The 16,413-nt window shown below is 45.2% G+C and overlaps 12 non-coding genes and 1 pseudogene across 12 annotated transcripts; all 13 read left to right on the forward strand.

Moving 5' to 3' along the window:
* Positions 1-377: 377 nt before the first annotated feature.
* LOC141183656 (U2 spliceosomal RNA) lies at positions 378-568 on the forward strand. Its single transcript, XR_012258488.1, has one exon. It is a non-coding gene; the product is annotated as a U2 spliceosomal RNA (small nuclear RNA).
* Positions 569-1,683: 1,115 nt separating this feature from the next.
* On the forward strand, positions 1,684-1,874 carry LOC141183657 (U2 spliceosomal RNA). The gene has a single exon (XR_012258489.1). It is a non-coding gene; the product is annotated as a U2 spliceosomal RNA (small nuclear RNA).
* A 1,115-nt stretch (positions 1,875-2,989) lies between these two features.
* Positions 2,990-3,180, forward strand: LOC141183658 (U2 spliceosomal RNA). Its single transcript, XR_012258490.1, has one exon. It is a non-coding gene; the product is annotated as a U2 spliceosomal RNA (small nuclear RNA).
* Positions 3,181-4,295: 1,115 nt separating this feature from the next.
* Positions 4,296-4,486, forward strand: LOC141183659 (U2 spliceosomal RNA). The gene has a single exon (XR_012258491.1). It is a non-coding gene; the product is annotated as a U2 spliceosomal RNA (small nuclear RNA).
* A 1,112-nt stretch (positions 4,487-5,598) lies between these two features.
* LOC141183662 (U2 spliceosomal RNA) lies at positions 5,599-5,789 on the forward strand. Its single transcript, XR_012258493.1, has one exon. It is a non-coding gene; the product is annotated as a U2 spliceosomal RNA (small nuclear RNA).
* Positions 5,790-6,904: 1,115 nt separating this feature from the next.
* Positions 6,905-7,095, forward strand: LOC141183663 (U2 spliceosomal RNA). The gene has a single exon (XR_012258494.1). It is a non-coding gene; the product is annotated as a U2 spliceosomal RNA (small nuclear RNA).
* A 1,112-nt stretch (positions 7,096-8,207) lies between these two features.
* On the forward strand, positions 8,208-8,398 carry LOC141183664 (U2 spliceosomal RNA). The gene has a single exon (XR_012258495.1). It is a non-coding gene; the product is annotated as a U2 spliceosomal RNA (small nuclear RNA).
* Positions 8,399-9,513: 1,115 nt separating this feature from the next.
* On the forward strand, positions 9,514-9,704 carry LOC141183665 (U2 spliceosomal RNA). Its single transcript, XR_012258496.1, has one exon. It is a non-coding gene; the product is annotated as a U2 spliceosomal RNA (small nuclear RNA).
* Positions 9,705-10,812: 1,108 nt separating this feature from the next.
* On the forward strand, positions 10,813-10,904 carry LOC141183551 (U2 spliceosomal RNA; annotated as a pseudogene).
* A 789-nt stretch (positions 10,905-11,693) lies between these two features.
* LOC141183315 (U2 spliceosomal RNA) lies at positions 11,694-11,877 on the forward strand. Its single transcript, XR_012258302.1, has one exon. It is a non-coding gene; the product is annotated as a U2 spliceosomal RNA (small nuclear RNA).
* A 1,114-nt stretch (positions 11,878-12,991) lies between these two features.
* On the forward strand, positions 12,992-13,182 carry LOC141183666 (U2 spliceosomal RNA). Its single transcript, XR_012258497.1, has one exon. It is a non-coding gene; the product is annotated as a U2 spliceosomal RNA (small nuclear RNA).
* A 1,108-nt stretch (positions 13,183-14,290) lies between these two features.
* On the forward strand, positions 14,291-14,481 carry LOC141183667 (U2 spliceosomal RNA). The gene has a single exon (XR_012258498.1). It is a non-coding gene; the product is annotated as a U2 spliceosomal RNA (small nuclear RNA).
* A 1,115-nt stretch (positions 14,482-15,596) lies between these two features.
* LOC141183668 (U2 spliceosomal RNA) lies at positions 15,597-15,787 on the forward strand. The gene has a single exon (XR_012258499.1). It is a non-coding gene; the product is annotated as a U2 spliceosomal RNA (small nuclear RNA).
* Positions 15,788-16,413: the final 626 nt, after the last annotated feature.

A 16,413-nucleotide genomic window follows, 5' to 3' on the forward strand; every position in this document is an offset into this window, starting at 1 on the left:
CAGCAGCAGCCACCTTCAGTCTGCTGCTGGACAGCCAGCAGCAGCAGCAGCAGGAGAGGTATGTAATCAGGAGCCCTCCTGCTAAGGGTAGACAGCTGCTCGTTCCACCCCACCCCCCGCCTTAATTGGTTCTCCTCCCTTCCAACGGTGTTGAGGCGGGTGGGAACAGCAGGGGGTGAAGGTGCTGTGTTTAAAGAGGTGGAGTTATGCAGATCTAAAACGCGTGGATTGCAGCAGCAGCAAGCCGAAAAGTGCAGGCATGTAAGGGATCTAGAGGTTGACAACATGTCTTCTTAACGGGAGTCCAGGAGCTCATCTCCACAAATGGACTTTTCAGGATCCTTGGGTGGCTCCGTAGTTTGAAACCAATTCTGGTTATCGCTTCTCGGCCTTTTGGCTAAGATCAAGTGTAGTATCTGTTCTTATCAGTTTAATATCTGATACGTCCCCTATCTGGGGACCATATATTAAATGGATTTTTAGAACAGGGAGATGGAAAAAGAGCTTGCTCTGTCCACTCCACGCATTGACCTGGTATTGCAGTATCTCCAGGACCGGTGCACCCCTTCTTTAATGCAGTTTCTAAAATCAGAAAGAATTGAATTCAATGTTTTTTGTTCATTTTGCTTGTTTGTCGGATTTTGGGATGGACTCTTTGGCTTTGCTTTTCTTCTCCTCATTGGATTTTTCATGTTCAAAGTTGCAGAAGCCAGATTACAAGCTCATTTTGGTTCAACTTCAGCAACTGTGCATTGCATTGCCATGTAATGTGATGCAATGCTATCTTTCTAGCTCTCCCTTTTTACTTCCTTTTGGATAAACAGACATATTAGGCAAGCATTTTGGAGCTTTCACCTAAATAACTACAGGTGGTGAGATAAGCTGCACAATATAATTGACCTTTCAGTATATTGTTGCACACACACCATCTATTTAGCAAATGCCCTTGTTATCAACAGCAGCCTTTTAAACTCACCTGAGCTAACAGGTATGTGCGCTGGTTACTCTGCTGCGCTTAAAATTTCTTTTTTGGTTTGCTACAATGCCTTTTCTGAAACGTTGTCTCCTTCTGCTGGAACACTGACTTCTTTCATTTAATGCCTGCAGACTATAAAAGAGAACCCAACCCAAAAAGTTTGGTTGATTAGTCTGTGGCATTCTGTTAAACTGTTGCTTATGGCGGTCTCTGTGAGCTTCTCAGCGACATTCAGCCAGCCAGGTATCCTGCCTGCAGTAGATGGAATGTGGCAATGGAACGCTGGCTGCGCGTGTCATAATAGGCTCTGAGCCTTTATATACCTGTGCACAGCAGCAGCCACCTTCAGTCTGCTGCTGGACAGCCAGCAGCAGCAGCAGCAGGAGAGGTATGTAATCAGGAGCCCTCCTGCTAAGGGTAGACAGCTGCTCGTTCCACCCCACCCCCCGCCTTAATTGGTTCTCCTCCCTTCCAACGGTGTTGAGGCGGGTGGGAACAGCAGGGGGTGAAGGTGCTGTGTTTAAAGAGGTGGAGTTATGCAGATCTAAAACGCGTGGATTGCAGCAGCAGCAAGCCGAAAAGTGCAGGCATGTAAGGGATCTAGAGGTTGACAACATGTCTTCTTAACGGGAGTCCAGGAGCTCATCTCCACAAATGGACTTTTCAGGATCCTTGGGTGGCTCCGTAGTTTGAAACCAATTCTGGTTATCGCTTCTCGGCCTTTTGGCTAAGATCAAGTGTAGTATCTGTTCTTATCAGTTTAATATCTGATACGTCCCCTATCTGGGGACCATATATTAAATGGATTTTTAGAACAGGGAGATGGAAAAAGAGCTTGCTCTGTCCACTCCACGCATTGACCTGGTATTGCAGTATCTCCAGGACCGGTGCACCCCTTCTTTAATGCAGTTTCTAAAATCAGAAAGAATTGAATTCAATGTTTTTTGTTCATTTTGCTTGTTTGTCGGATTTTGGGATGGACTCTTTGGCTTTGCTTTTCTTCTCCTCATTGGATTTTTCATGTTCAAAGTTGCAGAAGCCAGATTACAAGCTCATTTTGGTTCAACTTCAGCAACTGTGCATTGCATTGCCATGTAATGTGATGCAATGCTATCTTTCTAGCTCTCCCTTTTTACTTCCTTTTGGATAAACAGACATATTAGGCAAGCATTTTGGAGCTTTCACCTAAATAACTACAGGTGGTGAGATAAGCTGCACAATATAATTGACCTTTCAGTATATTGTTGCACACACACCATCTATTTAGCAAATGCCCTTGTTATCAACAGCAGCCTTTTAAACTCACCTGAGCTAACAGGTATGTGCGCTGGTTACTCTGCTGCGCTTAAAATTTCTTTTTTGGTTTGCTACAATGCCTTTTCTGAAAGGTTGTCTCCTTCTGCTGGAACACTGACTTCTTTCATTTAATGCCTGCAGACTATAAAAGAGAACCCAACCCAAAAAGTTTGGTTGATTAGTCTGTGGCATTCTGTTAAACTGTTGCTTATGGCGGTCTCTGTGAGCTTCTCAGCGACATTCAGCCAGCCAGGTATCCTGCCTGCAGTAGATGGAATGTGGCAATGGAACGCTGGCTGCGCGTGTCATAATAGGCTCTGAGCCTTTATATACCTGTGCACAGCAGCAGCCACCTTCAGTCTGCTGCTGGACAGCCAGCAGCAGCAGCAGCAGGAGAGGTATGTAATCAGGAGCCCTCCTGCTAAGGGTAGACAGCTGCTCGTTCCACCCCACCCCCCGCCTTAATTGGTTCTCCTCCCTTCCAACGGTGTTGAGGCGGGTGGGAACAGCAGGGGGTGAAGGTGCTGTGTTTAAAGAGGTGGAGTTATGCAGATCTAAAACGCGTGGATTGCAGCAGCAGCAAGCCGAAAAGTGCAGGCATGTAAGGGATCTAGAGGTTGACAACATGTCTTCTTAACGGGAGTCCAGGAGCTCATCTCCACAAATGGACTTTTCAGGATCCTTGGGTGGCTCCGTAGTTTGAAACCAATTCTGGTTATCGCTTCTCGGCCTTTTGGCTAAGATCAAGTGTAGTATCTGTTCTTATCAGTTTAATATCTGATACGTCCCCTATCTGGGGACCATATATTAAATGGATTTTTAGAACAGGGAGATGGAAAAAGAGCTTGCTCTGTCCACTCCACGCATTGACCTGGTATTGCAGTATCTCCAGGACCGGTGCACCCCTTCTTTAATGCAGTTTCTAAAATCAGAAAGAATTGAATTCAATGTTTTTTGTTCATTTTGCTTGTTTGTCGGATTTTGGGATGGACTCTTTGGCTTTGCTTTTCTTCTCCTCATTGGATTTTTCATGTTCAAAGTTGCAGAAGCCAGATTACAAGCTCATTTTGGTTCAACTTCAGCAACTGTGCATTGCATTGCCATGTAATGTGATGCAATGCTATCTTTCTAGCTCTCCCTTTTTACTTCCTTTTGGATAAACAGACATATTAGGCAAGCATTTTGGAGCTTTCACCTAAATAACTACAGGTGGTGAGATAAGCTGCACAATATAATTGACCTTTCAGTATATTGTTGCACACACACCATCTATTTAGCAAATGCCCTTGTTATCAACAGCAGCCTTTTAAACTCACCTGAGCTAACAGGTATGTGCGCTGGTTACTCTGCTGCGCTTAAAATTTCTTTTTTGGTTTGCTACAATGCCTTTTCTGAAACGTTGTCTCCTTCTGCTGGAACACTGACTTCTTTCATTTAATGCCTGCAGACTATAAAAGAGAACCCAACCCAAAAAGTTTGGTTGATTAGTCTGTGGCATTCTGTTAAACTGTTGCTTATGGCGGTCTCTGTGAGCTTCTCAGCGACATTCAGCCAGCCAGGTATCCTGCCTGCAGTAGATGGAATGTGGCAATGGAACGCTGGCTGCGCGTGTCATAATAGGCTCTGAGCCTTTATATACCTGTGCACAGCAGCAGCCACCTTCAGTCTGCTGCTGGACAGCCAGCAGCAGCAGCAGCAGGAGAGGTATGTAATCAGGAGCCCTCCTGCTAAGGGTAGACAGCTGCTCGTTCCACCCCACCCCCCGCCTTAATTGGTTCTCCTCCCTTCCAACGGTGTTGAGGCGGGTGGGAACAGCAGGGGGTCAAGGTGCTGTGTTTAAAGAGGTGGAGTTATGCAGATCTAAAACGCGTGGATTGCAGCAGCAGCAAGCCGAAAAGTACAGGCATGTAAGGGATCTAGAGGTTGACAACATGTCTTCTTAACGGGAGTCCAGGAGCTCATCTCCACAAATGGACTTTTCAGGATCCTTGGGTGGCTCCGTAGTTTGAAACCAATTCTGGTTATCGCTTCTCGGCCTTTTGGCTAAGATCAAGTGTAGTATCTGTTCTTATCAGTTTAATATCTGATACGTCCCCTATCTGGGGACCATATATTAAATGGATTTTTAGAACAGGGAGATGGAAAAAGAGCTTGCTCTGTCCACTCCACGCATTGACCTGGTATTGCAGTATCTCCAGGACCGGTGCACCCCTTCTTTAATGCAGTTTCTAAAATCAGAAAGAATTGAATTCAATGTTTTTTGTTCATTTTGCTTGTTTGTCGGATTTTGGGATGGACTCTTTGGCTTTGCTTTTCTTCTCCTCATTGGATTTTTCATGTTCAAAGTTGCAGAAGCCAGATTACAAGCTCATTTTGGTTCAACTTCAGCAACTGTGCATTGCATTGCCATGTAATGTGATGCAATGCTATCTTTCTAGCTCTCCCTTTTTACTTCCTTTTGGATAAACAGACATATTAGGCAAGCATTTTGGAGCTTTCACCTAAATAACTACAGGTGGTGAGATAAGCTGCACAATATAATTGACCTTTCAGTATATTGTTGCACACACACCATCTATTTAGCAAATGCCCTTGTTATCAACAGCAGCCTTTTAAACTCACCTGAGCTAACAGGTATGTGCGCTGGTTACTCTGCTGCGCTTAAAATTTCTTTTTTGGTTTGCTACAATGCCTTTTCTGAAACGTTGTCTCCTTCTGCTGGAACACTGACTTCTTTCATTTAATGCCTGCAGACTATAAAAGAGAACCCAACCCAAAAAGTTTGGTTGATTAGTCTGTGGCATTCTGTTAAACTGTTGCTTATGGCGGTCTCTGTGAGCTTCTCAGCGACATTCAGCCAGCCAGGTATCCTGCCTGCAGTAGATGGAATGTGGCAATGGAACGCTGGCTGCGCGTGTCATAATAGGCTCTGAGCCTTTATATACCTGTGCACAGCAGCAGCCACCTTCAGTCTGCTGCTGGACAGCCAGCAGCAGCAGCAGGAGAGGTATGTAATCAGGAGCCCTCCTGCTAAGGGTAGACAGCTGCTCGTTCCACCCCACCCCCCGCCTTAATTGGTTCTCCTCCCTTCCAACGGTGTTGAGGCGGGTGGGAACAGCAGGGGGTGAAGGTGCTGTGTTTAAAGAGGTGGAGTTATGCAGATCTAAAACGCGTGGATTGCAGCAGCAGCAAGCCGAAAAGTGCAGGCATGTAAGGGATCTAGAGGTTGACAACATGTCTTCTTAACGGGAGTCCAGGAGCTCATCTCCACAAATGGACTTTTCAGGATCCTTGGGTGGCTCCGTAGTTTGAAACCAATTCTGGTTATCGCTTCTCGGCCTTTTGGCTAAGATCAAGTGTAGTATCTGTTCTTATCAGTTTAATATCTGATACGTCCCCTATCTGGGGACCATATATTAAATGGATTTTTAGAACAGGGAGATGGAAAAAGAGCTTGCTCTGTCCACTCCACGCATTGACCTGGTATTGCAGTATCTCCAGGACCGGTGCACCCCTTCTTTAATGCAGTTTCTAAAATCAGAAAGAATTGAATTCAATGTTTTTTGTTCATTTTGCTTGTTTGTCGGATTTTGGGATGGACTCTTTGGCTTTGCTTTTCTTCTCCTCATTGGATTTTTCATGTTCAAAGTTGCAGAAGCCAGATTACAAGCTCATTTTGGTTCAACTTCAGCAACTGTGCATTGCATTGCCATGTAATGTGATGCAATGCTATCTTTCTAGCTCTCCCTTTTTACTTCCTTTTGGATAAACAGACATATTAGGCAAGCATTTTGGAGCTTTCACCTAAATAACTACAGGTGGTGAGATAAGCTGCACAATATAATTGACCTTTCAGTATATTGTTGCACACACACCATCTATTTAGCAAATGCCCTTGTTATCAACAGCAGCCTTTTAAACTCACCTGAGCTAACAGGTATGTGCGCTGGTTACTCTGCTGCGCTTAAAATTTCTTTTTTGGTTTGCTACAATGCCTTTTCTGAAACGTTGTCTCCTTCTGCTGGAACACTGACTTCTTTCATTTAATGCCTGCAGACTATAAAAGAGAACCCAACCCAAAAAGTTTGGTTGATTAGTCTGTGGCATTCTGTTAAACTGTTGCTTATGGCGGTCTCTGTGAGCTTCTCAGCGACATTCAGCCAGCCAGGTATCCTGCCTGCAGTAGATGGAATGTGGCAATGGAACGCTGGCTGCGCGTGTCATAATAGGCTCTGAGCCTTTATATACCTGTGCACAGCAGCAGCCACCATCAGTCTGCTGCTGGACAGCCAGCAGCAGCAGCAGCAGGAGAGGTATGTAATCAGGAGCCCTCCTGCTAAGGGTAGACAGCTGCTCGTTCCACCCCACCCCCCGCCTTAATTGGTTCTCCTCCCTTCCAACGGTTTTGAGGCGGGTGGGAACAGCAGGGGGTGAAGGTGCTGTGTTTAAAGAGGTGGAGTTATGCAGATCTAAAACGCGTGGATTGCAGCAGCAGCAAGCCGAAAAGTGCAGGCATGTAAGGGATCTAGAGGTTGACAACATGTCTTCTTAACGGGAGTCCAGGAGCTCATCTCCACAAATGGACTTTTCAGGATCCTTGGGTGGCTCCGTAGTTTGAAACCAATTCTGGTTATCGCTTCTCGGCCTTTTGGCTAAGATCAAGTGTAGTATCTGTTCTTATCAGTTTAATATCTGATACGTCCCCTATCTGGGGACCATATATTAAATGGATTTTTAGAACAGGGAGATGGAAAAAGAGCTTGCTCTGTCCACTCCACGCATTGACCTGGTATTGCAGTATCTCCAGGACCGGTGCACCCCTTCTTTAATGCAGTTTCTAAAATCAGAAAGAATTGAATTCAATGTTTTTTGTTCATTTTGCTTGTTTGTCGGATTTTGGGATGGACTCTTTGGCTTTGCTTTTCTTCTCCTCATTGGATTTTTCATGTTCAAAGTTGCAGAAGCCAGATTACAAGCTCATTTTGGTTCAACTTCAGCAACTGTGCATTGCATTGCCATGTAATGTGATGCAATGCTATCTTTCTAGCTCTCCCTTTTTACTTCCTTTTGGATAAACAGACATATTAGGCAAGCATTTTGGAGCTTTCACCTAAATAACTACAGGTGGTGAGATAAGCTGCACAATATAATTGACCTTTCAGTATATTGTTGCACACACACCATCTATTTAGCAAATGCCCTTGTTATCAACAGCAGCCTTTTAAACTCACCTGAGCTAACAGGTATGTGCGCTGGTTACTCTGCTGCGCTTAAAATTTCTTTTTTGGTTTGCTACAATGCCTTTTCTGAAACGTTGTCTCCTTCTGCTGGAACACTGACTTCTTTCATTTAATGCCTGCAGACTATAAAAGAGAACCCAACCCAAAAAGTTTGGTTGATTAGTCTGTGGCATTCTGTTAAACTGTTGCTTATGGCGGTCTCTGTGAGCTTCTCAGCGACATTCAGCCAGCCAGGTATCCTGCCTGCAGTAGATGGAATGTGGCAATGGAACGCTGGCTGCGCGTGTCATAATAGGCTCTGAGCCTTTATATACCTGTGCACAGCAGCAGCCACCTTCAGTCTGCTGCTGGACAGCCAGCAGCAGCAGCAGGAGAGGTATGTAATCAGGAGCCCTCCTGCTAAGGGTAGACAGCTGCTCGTTCCACCCCACCCCCCGCCTTAATTGGTCCTCCTCCCTTCCAACGGTGTTGAGGCGGGTGGGAACAGCAGGGGGTGAAGGTGCTGTGTTTAAAGAGGTGGAGTTATGCAGATCTAAAACGCGTGGATTGCAGCAGCAGCAAGCCGAAAAGTGCAGGCATGTAAGGGATCTAGAGGTTGACAACATGTCTTCTTAACGGGAGTCCAGGAGCTCATCTCCACAAATAGACTTTTCAGGATCCTTGGGTGGCTCCGTAGTTTGAAACCAATTCTGGTTATCGCTTCTCGGCCTTTTGGCTAAGATCAAGTGTAGTATCTGTTCTTATCAGTTTAATATCTGATACGTCCCCTATCTGGGGACCATATATTAAATGGATTTTTAGAACAGGGAGATGGAAAAAGAGCTTGCTCTGTCCACTCCACGCATTGACCTGGTATTGCAGTATCTCCAGGACCGGTGCACCCCTTCTTTAATGCAGTTTCTAAAATCAGAAAGAATTGAATTCAATGTTTTTTGTTCATTTTGCTTGTTTGTCGGATTTTGGGATGGACTCTTTGGTTTTGCTTTTCTTCTCCTCATTGGATTTTTCATGTTCAAAGTTGCAGAAGCCAGATTACAAGCTCATTTTGGTTCAACTTCAGCAACTGTGCATTGCATTGCCATGTAATGTGATGCAATGCTATCTTTCTAGCTCTCCCTTTTTACTTCCTTTTGGATAAACAGACATATTAGGCAAGCATTTTGGAGCTTTCACCTAAATAACTACAGGTGGTGAGATAAGCTGCACAATATAATTGACCTTTCAGTATATTGTTGCACACACACCATCTATTTAGCAAATGCCCTTGTTATCAACAGCAGCCTTTTAAACTCACCTGAGCTAACAGGTATGTGCGCTGGTTACTCTGCTGCGCTTAAAATTTTTTTTTTGTTTTGCTACAATGCCTTTTCTGAAACGTTGTCTCCTTCTGCTGGAACACTGACTTCTTTCATTTAATGCCTGCAGACTATAAAAGAGAACCAAACCCAAAAAGTTTGGTTGATTAGTCTGTGGCATTCTGTTAAACTGTTGCTTATGGCGGTCTCTGTGAGCTTCTCAGCGACATTCAGCCAGCCAGGTATCCTGCCTGCAGTAGATGGAATGTGGCAATGGAACGCTGGCTGCGCGTGTCATAATAGGCTCTGAGCCTTTATATACCTGTGCACAGCAGCAGCCACCTTCAGTCTGCTGCTGGACAGCCAGCAGCAGCAGCAGCAGGAGAGGTATGTAATCAGGAGCCCTCCTGCTAAGGGTAGACAGCTGCTCGTTCCACCCCACCCCCCGCCTTAATTGGTTCTCCTCCCTTCCAACGGTGTTGAGGCGGGTGGGAACAGCAGGGGGTGAAGGTGCTGTGTTTAAAGAGGTGGAGTTATGCAGATCTAAAACGCGTGGATTGCAGCAGCAGCAAGCCGAAAAGTGCAGGCATGTAAGGGATCTAGAGGTTGACAACATGTCTTCTTAACGGGAGTCCAGGAGCTCATCTCCACAAATGGACTTTTCAGGATCCTTGGGTGGCTCCGTAGTTTGAAACCAATTCTGGTTATCGCTTCTCGGCCTTTTGGCTAAGATCAAGTGTAGTATCTGTTCTTATCAGTTTAATATCTGATACGTCCCCTATCTGGGGACCATATATTAAATGGATTTTTAGAACAGGGAGATGGAAAAAGAGCTTGCTCTGTCCACTCCACGCATTGACCTGGTATTGCAGTATCTCCAGGACCGGTGCACCCCTTCTTTAATGCAGTTTCTAAAATCAGAAAGAATTGAATTCAATGTTTTTTGTTCATTTTGCTTGTTTGTCGGATTTTGGGATGGACTCTTTGGCTTTGCTTTTCTTCTCCTCATTGGATTTTTCATGTTCAAAGTTGCAGAAGCCAGATTACAAGCTCATTTTGGTTCAACTTCAGCAACTGTGCATTGCATTGCCATGTAATGTGATGCAATGCTATCTTTCTAGCTCTCCCTTTTTACTTCCTTTTGGATAAACAGACATATTAGGCAAGCATTTTGGAGCTTTCACCTAAATAACTACAGGTGGTGAGATAAGCTGCACAATATAATTGACCTTTCAGTATATTGTTGCACACACACCATCTATTTAGCAAATGCCCTTGTTATCAACAGCAGCCTTTTAAACTCACCTGAGCTAACAGGTATGTGCGCTGGTTACTCTGCTGCGCTTAAAATTTCTTTTTTGGTTTGCTACAATGCCTTTTCTGAAACGTTGTCTCCTTCTGCTGGAACACTGACTTCTTTCATTTAATGCCTGCAGACTATAAAAGAGAACCCAACCCAAAAAGTTTGGTTGATTAGTCTGTGGCATTCTGTTAAATTGTTGCTTATGGCGGTCTCTGTGAGCTTCTCAGCGACATTCAGCCAGCCAGGTATCCTGCCTGCAGTAGATGGAATGTGGCAATGGAACGCTGCTGCGCGTGTCATAATAGGCTCTGAGCCTTTATATACCTGTGCACAGCAGCAGCCACCTTCAGTCTGCTGCTGGACAGCCAGCAGCAGCAGGAGAGGTATGTAATCAGGAGCCCTCCTGCTAAGGGTAGACAGCTGCTCGTTCCACCCCACCCCCCGCCTTAATTGGTTCTCCTCCCTTCCAACGGTGTTGAGGCGGGTGGGAACAGCAGGGGGTGAAGGTGCTGTGTTTAAAGAGGTGGAGTTATGCAGATCTAAAACGCGTGGATTGCAGCAGCAGCAAGCCGAAAAGTGCAGGCATGTAAGGGATCTAAAGGTTGACAACATGTCTTCTTAACGGGAGTCCAGGAGCTCATCTCCACAAATGGACTTTTCAGGATCCTTGGGTGGCTCCGTAGTTTGAAACCAATTCTGGTTATCGCTTCTCGGCCTTTTGGCTAAGATCAAGTGTAGTATCTTTCGAAAAGGCGGTTTTGGATGTTGGCCGCCCTAGTAGATTGATACATTATGCACACTGGGGTTTAGGCGCTTGTTAGTACGCCAGGTGGCTAATATAGTCATCTGGTGGAAAGCATGGCCCCCCAGGATCGACGCCATTGGGCCGGGGAAGATCGAAAGCCCGAAGTGTGAAGTGCCTCAGGAGTGGTGACCCTGGGGTGCCTTAACTCACTGGGATTGGGAACCCCACTTGAGTTTATGGCACATTTGCACAAGCACTTTAAATTTTCTTTCTTCGCACACACCCTTATTCCGGGCCTTCTGGCCTTAGGATGGGGAATTTTTCAATTCCCGGTCGATGGTCCGGGCAGTATTATACTGTGAAACCTTCACTATTTATTTAATTTCTTTGTCACTGTGTGTCCACTTATTCACGTGTGTCACGTCCTACTAGGATTTTGTCGGGATGCGGTTCCCTTACGGGTTCCTCTCTTGGCAGGTCTAGGGGGGGAGTGTGTGGCCATCAGGTTCCGCTCCCCCCTGAACCCCCCTGGCTCTCCTCTTTCGGGAGGAGAGCGTTGTTGGCTCCCCTCTTCCGGGAGGGGAGCACAGTCTTTGGCTCCCAGTGCCTTGCTCGGGTGAGAACTCGGGCAGGTGCTGGGGGTAAGATTGGGTCGCCTCTGGCTCCGGCTGGAGGTGGCTATTTGTCCCTGTTCCTCGCTGTGGCCTTCTGGCTCGGAGGGACGGGGAATGGTTTGGGGGACCCTTCTCCTTTTGGAGAGGGTTTCAAGAAGACCAGCATCCTAGTGCACTTTTTTTGTGGCACTTGTCACTTTTTTAAGCGCACTCGGGTTTTGTACACGAATTCGGGCTTTCGATAAAAAAAAAAAATCTGTTCTTATCAGTTTAATATCTGATACGTCCCCTATCTGGGGACCATATATTAAATGGATTTTTAGAACAGGGAGATGGAAAAAGAGCTTGCTCTGTCCACTCCACGCATTGACCTGGTATTGCAGTATCTCCAGGACCGGTGCACCCCTTCTTTAATGCAGTTTCTAAAATCAGAAAGAATTGAATTCAATGTTTTTTGTTCATTTTGCTTGTTTGTCGGATTTTGGGATGGACTCTTTGGCTTTGCTTTTCTTCTCCTCATTGGATTTTTCATGTTCAAAGTTGCAGAAGCCAGATTACAAGCTCATTTTGGTTCAACTTCAGCAACTGTGCATTGCATTGCCATGTAATGTGATGCAATGCTATCTTTCTAGCTCTCCCTTTTTACTTCCTTTTGGATAAACAGACATATTAGGCAAGCATTTTGGAGCTTTCACCTAAATAACTACAGGTGGTGAGATAAGCTGCACAATATAATTGACCTTTCAGTATATTGTTGCACACACACCATCTATTTAGCAAATGCCCTTGTTATCAACAGCAGCCTTTTAAACTCACCTGAGCTAACAGGTATGTGCGCTGGTTACTCTGCTGCGCTTAAAATTTCTTTTTTGGTTTGCTACAATGCCTTTTCTGAAACGTTGTCTCCTTCTGCTGGAACACTGACTTCTTTCATTTAATGCCTGCAGACTATAAAAGAGAACCCAACCCAAAAAGTTTGGTTGATTAGTCTGTGGCATTCTGTTAAACTGTTGCTTATGGCGGTCTCTGTGAGCTTCTCAGCGACATTCAGCCAGCCAGGTATCCTGCCTGCAGTAGATGGAATGTGGCAATGGAACGCTGCTGCGCGTGTCATAATAGGCTCTGAGCCTTTATATACCTGTGCACAGCAGCAGCCACCTTCAGTCTGCTGCTGGACAGCCAGCAGCAGCAGCAGCAGGAGAGGTATGTAATCAGGAGCCCTCCTGCTAAGGGTAGACAGCTGCTCGTTCCACCCCACCCCCCGCCTTAATTGGTTCTCCTCCCTTCCAACGGTGTTGAGGCGGGTGGGAACAGCAGGGGGTGAAGGTGCTGTGTTTAAAGAGGTGGAGTTATGCAGAACTAAAACGCGTGGATTGCAGCAGCAGCAAGCCGAAAAGTGCAGGCATGTAAGGGATCTAGAGGTTGACAACATGTCTTCTTAACGGGAGTCCAGGAGCTCATCTCCACAAATGGACTTTTCAGGATCCTTGGGTGGCTCCGTAGTTTGAAACCAATTCTGGTTATCGCTTCTCGGCCTTTTGGCTAAGATCAAGTGTAGTATCTGTTCTTATCAGTTTAATATCTGATACGTCCCCTATCTGGGGACCATATATTAAATGGATTTTTAGAACAGGGAGATGGAAAAAGAGCTTGCTCTGTCCACTCCACGCATTGACCTGGTATTGCAGTATCTCCAGGACCGGTGCACCCCTTCTTTAATGCAGTTTCTAAAATCAGAAAGAATTGAATTCAATGTTTTTTGTTCATTTTGCTTGTTTGTCAGATTTTGGGATGGACTCTTTGGCTTTGCTTTTCTTCTCCTCATTGGATTTTTCATGTTCAAAGTTGCAGAAGCCAGATTACAAGCTCATTTTGGTTCAACTTCAGCAACTGTGCATTGCATTGCCATGTAATGTGATGCAATGCTATCTTTCTAGCTCTCCCTTTTTACTTCCTTTTGGATAAACAGACATATTAGGCAAGCATTTTGGAGCTTTCACCTAAATAACTACAGGTGGTGAGATAAGCTGCACAATATAATTGACCTTTCAGTATATTGTTGCACACACACCATCTATTTAGCAAATGCCCTTGTTATCAACAGCAGCCTTTTAAACTCACCTGAGCTAACAGGTATGTGCGCTGGTTACTCTGCTGCGCTTAAAATTTCTTTTTTGGTTTGCTACAATGCCTTTTCTGAAACGTTGTCTCCTTCTGCTGGAACACTGACTTCTTTCATTTAATGCCTGCAGACTATAAAAGAGAACCCAACCCAAAAAGTTTGGTTGATTAGTCTGTGGCATTCTGTTAAACTGTTGCTTATGGCGGTCTCTGTGAGCTTCTCAGCGACATTCAGCCAGCCAGGTATCCTGCCTGCAGTAGATGGAATGTGGCAATGGAACGCTGCTGCGCGTGTCATAATAGGCTCTGAGCCTTTATATACCTGTGCACAGCAGCAGCCACCTTCAGTCTGCTGCTGGACAGCCAGCAGCAGCAGGAGAGGTATGTAATCAGGAGCCCTCCTGCTAAGGGTAGACAGCTGCTCGTTCCACCCCACCCCCCGGCTTAATTGGTTCTCCTCCCTTCCAACGGTGTTGAGGCGGGTGGGAACAGCAGGGGGTGAAGGTGCTGTGTTTAAAGAGGTGGAGTTATGCAGATCTAAAACGCGTGGATTGCAGCAGCAGCAAGCCGAAAAGTGCAGGCATGTAAGGGATCTAGAGGTTGACAACATGTCTTCTTAACGGGAGTCCAGGAGCTCATCTCCACAAATGGACTTTTCAGGATCCTTGGGTGGCTCCGTAGTTTGAAACCAATTCTGGTTATCGCTTCTCGGCCTTTTGGCTAAGATCAAGTGTAGTATCTGTTCTTATCAGTTTAATATCTGATACGTCCCCTATCTGGGGACCATATATTAAATGGATTTTTAGAACAGGGAGATGGAAAAAGAGCTTGCTCTGTCCACTCCACGCATTGACCTGGTATTGCAGTATCTCCAGGACCGGTGCACCCCTTCTTTAATGCAGTTTCTAAAATCAGAAAGAATTGAATTCAATGTTTTTTGTTCATTTTGCTTGTTTGTCGGATTTTGGGATGGACTCTTTGGTTTTGCTTTTCTTCTCCTCATTGGATTTTTCATGTTCAAAGTTGCAGAAGCCAGATTACAAGCTCATTTTGGTTCAACTTCAGCAACTGTGCATTGCATTGCCATGTAATGTGATGCAATGCTATCTTTCTAGCTCTCCCTTTTTACTTCCTTTTGGATAAACAGACATATTAGGCAAGCATTTTGGAGCTTTCACCTAAATAACTACAGGTGGTGAGATAAGCTGCACAATATAATTGACCTTTCAGTATATTGTTGCACACACACCATCTATTTAGCAAATGCCCTTGTTATCAACAGCAGCCTTTTAAACTCACCTGAGCTAACAGGTATGTGCGCTGGTTACTCTGCTGCGCTTAAAATTTTTTTTTTGTTTTGCTACAATGCCTTTTCTGAAACGTTGTCTCCTTCTGCTGGAACACTGACTTCTTTCATTTAATGCCTGCAGACTATAAAAGAGAACCAAACCCAAAAAGTTTGGTTGATTAGTCTGTGGCATTCTGTTAAACTGTTGCTTATGGCGGTCTCTGTGAGCTTCTCAGCGACATTCAGCCAGCCAGGTATCCTGCCTGCAGTAGATGGAATGTGGCAATGGAACGCTGGCTGCGCGTGTCATAATAGGCTCTGAGCCTTTATATACCTGTGCACAGCAGCAGCCACCTTCAGTCTGCTGCTGGACAGCCAGCAGCAGCAGCAGCAGGAGAGGTATGTAATCAGGAGCCCTCCTGCTAAGGGTAGACAGCTGCTCGTTCCACCCCACCCCCCGCCTTAATTGGTTCTCCTCCCTTCCAACGGTGTTGAGGCGGGTGGGAACAGCAGGGGGTGAAGGTGCTGTGTTTAAAGAGGTGGAGTTATGCAGATCTAAAACGCGTGGATTGCAGCAGCAGCAAGCCGAAAAGTGCAGGCATGTAAGGGATCTAGAGGTTGACAACATGTCTTCTTAACGGGAGTCCAGGAGCTCATCTCCACAAATGGACTTTTCAGGATCCTTGGGTGGCTCCGTAGTTTGAAACCAATTCTGGTTATCGCTTCTCGGCCTTTTGGCTAAGATCAAGTGTAGTATCTGTTCTTATCAGTTTAATATCTGATACGTCCCCTATCTGGGGACCATATATTAAATGGATTTTTAGAACAGGGAGATGGAAAAAGAGCTTGCTCTGTCCACTCCACGCATTGACCTGGTATTGCAGTATCTCCAGGACCGGTGCACCCCTTCTTTAATGCAGTTTCTAAAATCAGAAAGAATTGAATTCAATGTTTTTTGTTCATTTTGCTTGTTTGTCGGATTTTGGGATGGACTCTTTGGCTTTGCTTTTCTTCTCCTCATTGGATTTTTCATGTTCAAAGTTGCAGAAGCCAGATTACAAGCTCATTTTGGTTCAACTTCAGCAACTGTGCATTGCATTGCCATGTAATGTGATGCAATGCTATCTTTCTAGCTCTCCCTTTTTACTTCCTTTTGGATAAACAGACATATTAGGCAAGCATTTTGGAGCTTTCACCTAAATAACTACAGGTGGTGAGATAAGCTGCACAATATAATTGACCTTTCAGTATATTGTTGCACACACACCATCTATTTAGCAAATGCCCTTGTTATCAACAGCAGCCTTTTAAACTCACCTGAGCTAACAGGTATGTGCGCTGGTTACTCTGCTGCGCTTAAAATTTCTTTTTTGGTTTGCTACAATGCCTTTTCTGAAACGTTGTCTCCTTCTGCTGGAACACTGACTTCTTTCATTTAATGCCTGCAGACTATAAAAGAGAACCCAACCCAAAAAGTTTGGTTGATTAGTCTGTGGCATTCTGTTAAACTGTTGCTTATGGCGGTCTCTGTGAGC

Source organism: Phyllobates terribilis, unplaced genomic scaffold (genome assembly GCF_046119375.1).
Source record: "Phyllobates terribilis strain yellow unplaced genomic scaffold, ASM4611937v1 Scaffold_38__1_contigs__length_12584779, whole genome shotgun sequence".
NCBI classification, from domain to species: Eukaryota; Metazoa; Chordata; class Amphibia; order Anura; family Dendrobatidae; genus Phyllobates; species Phyllobates terribilis.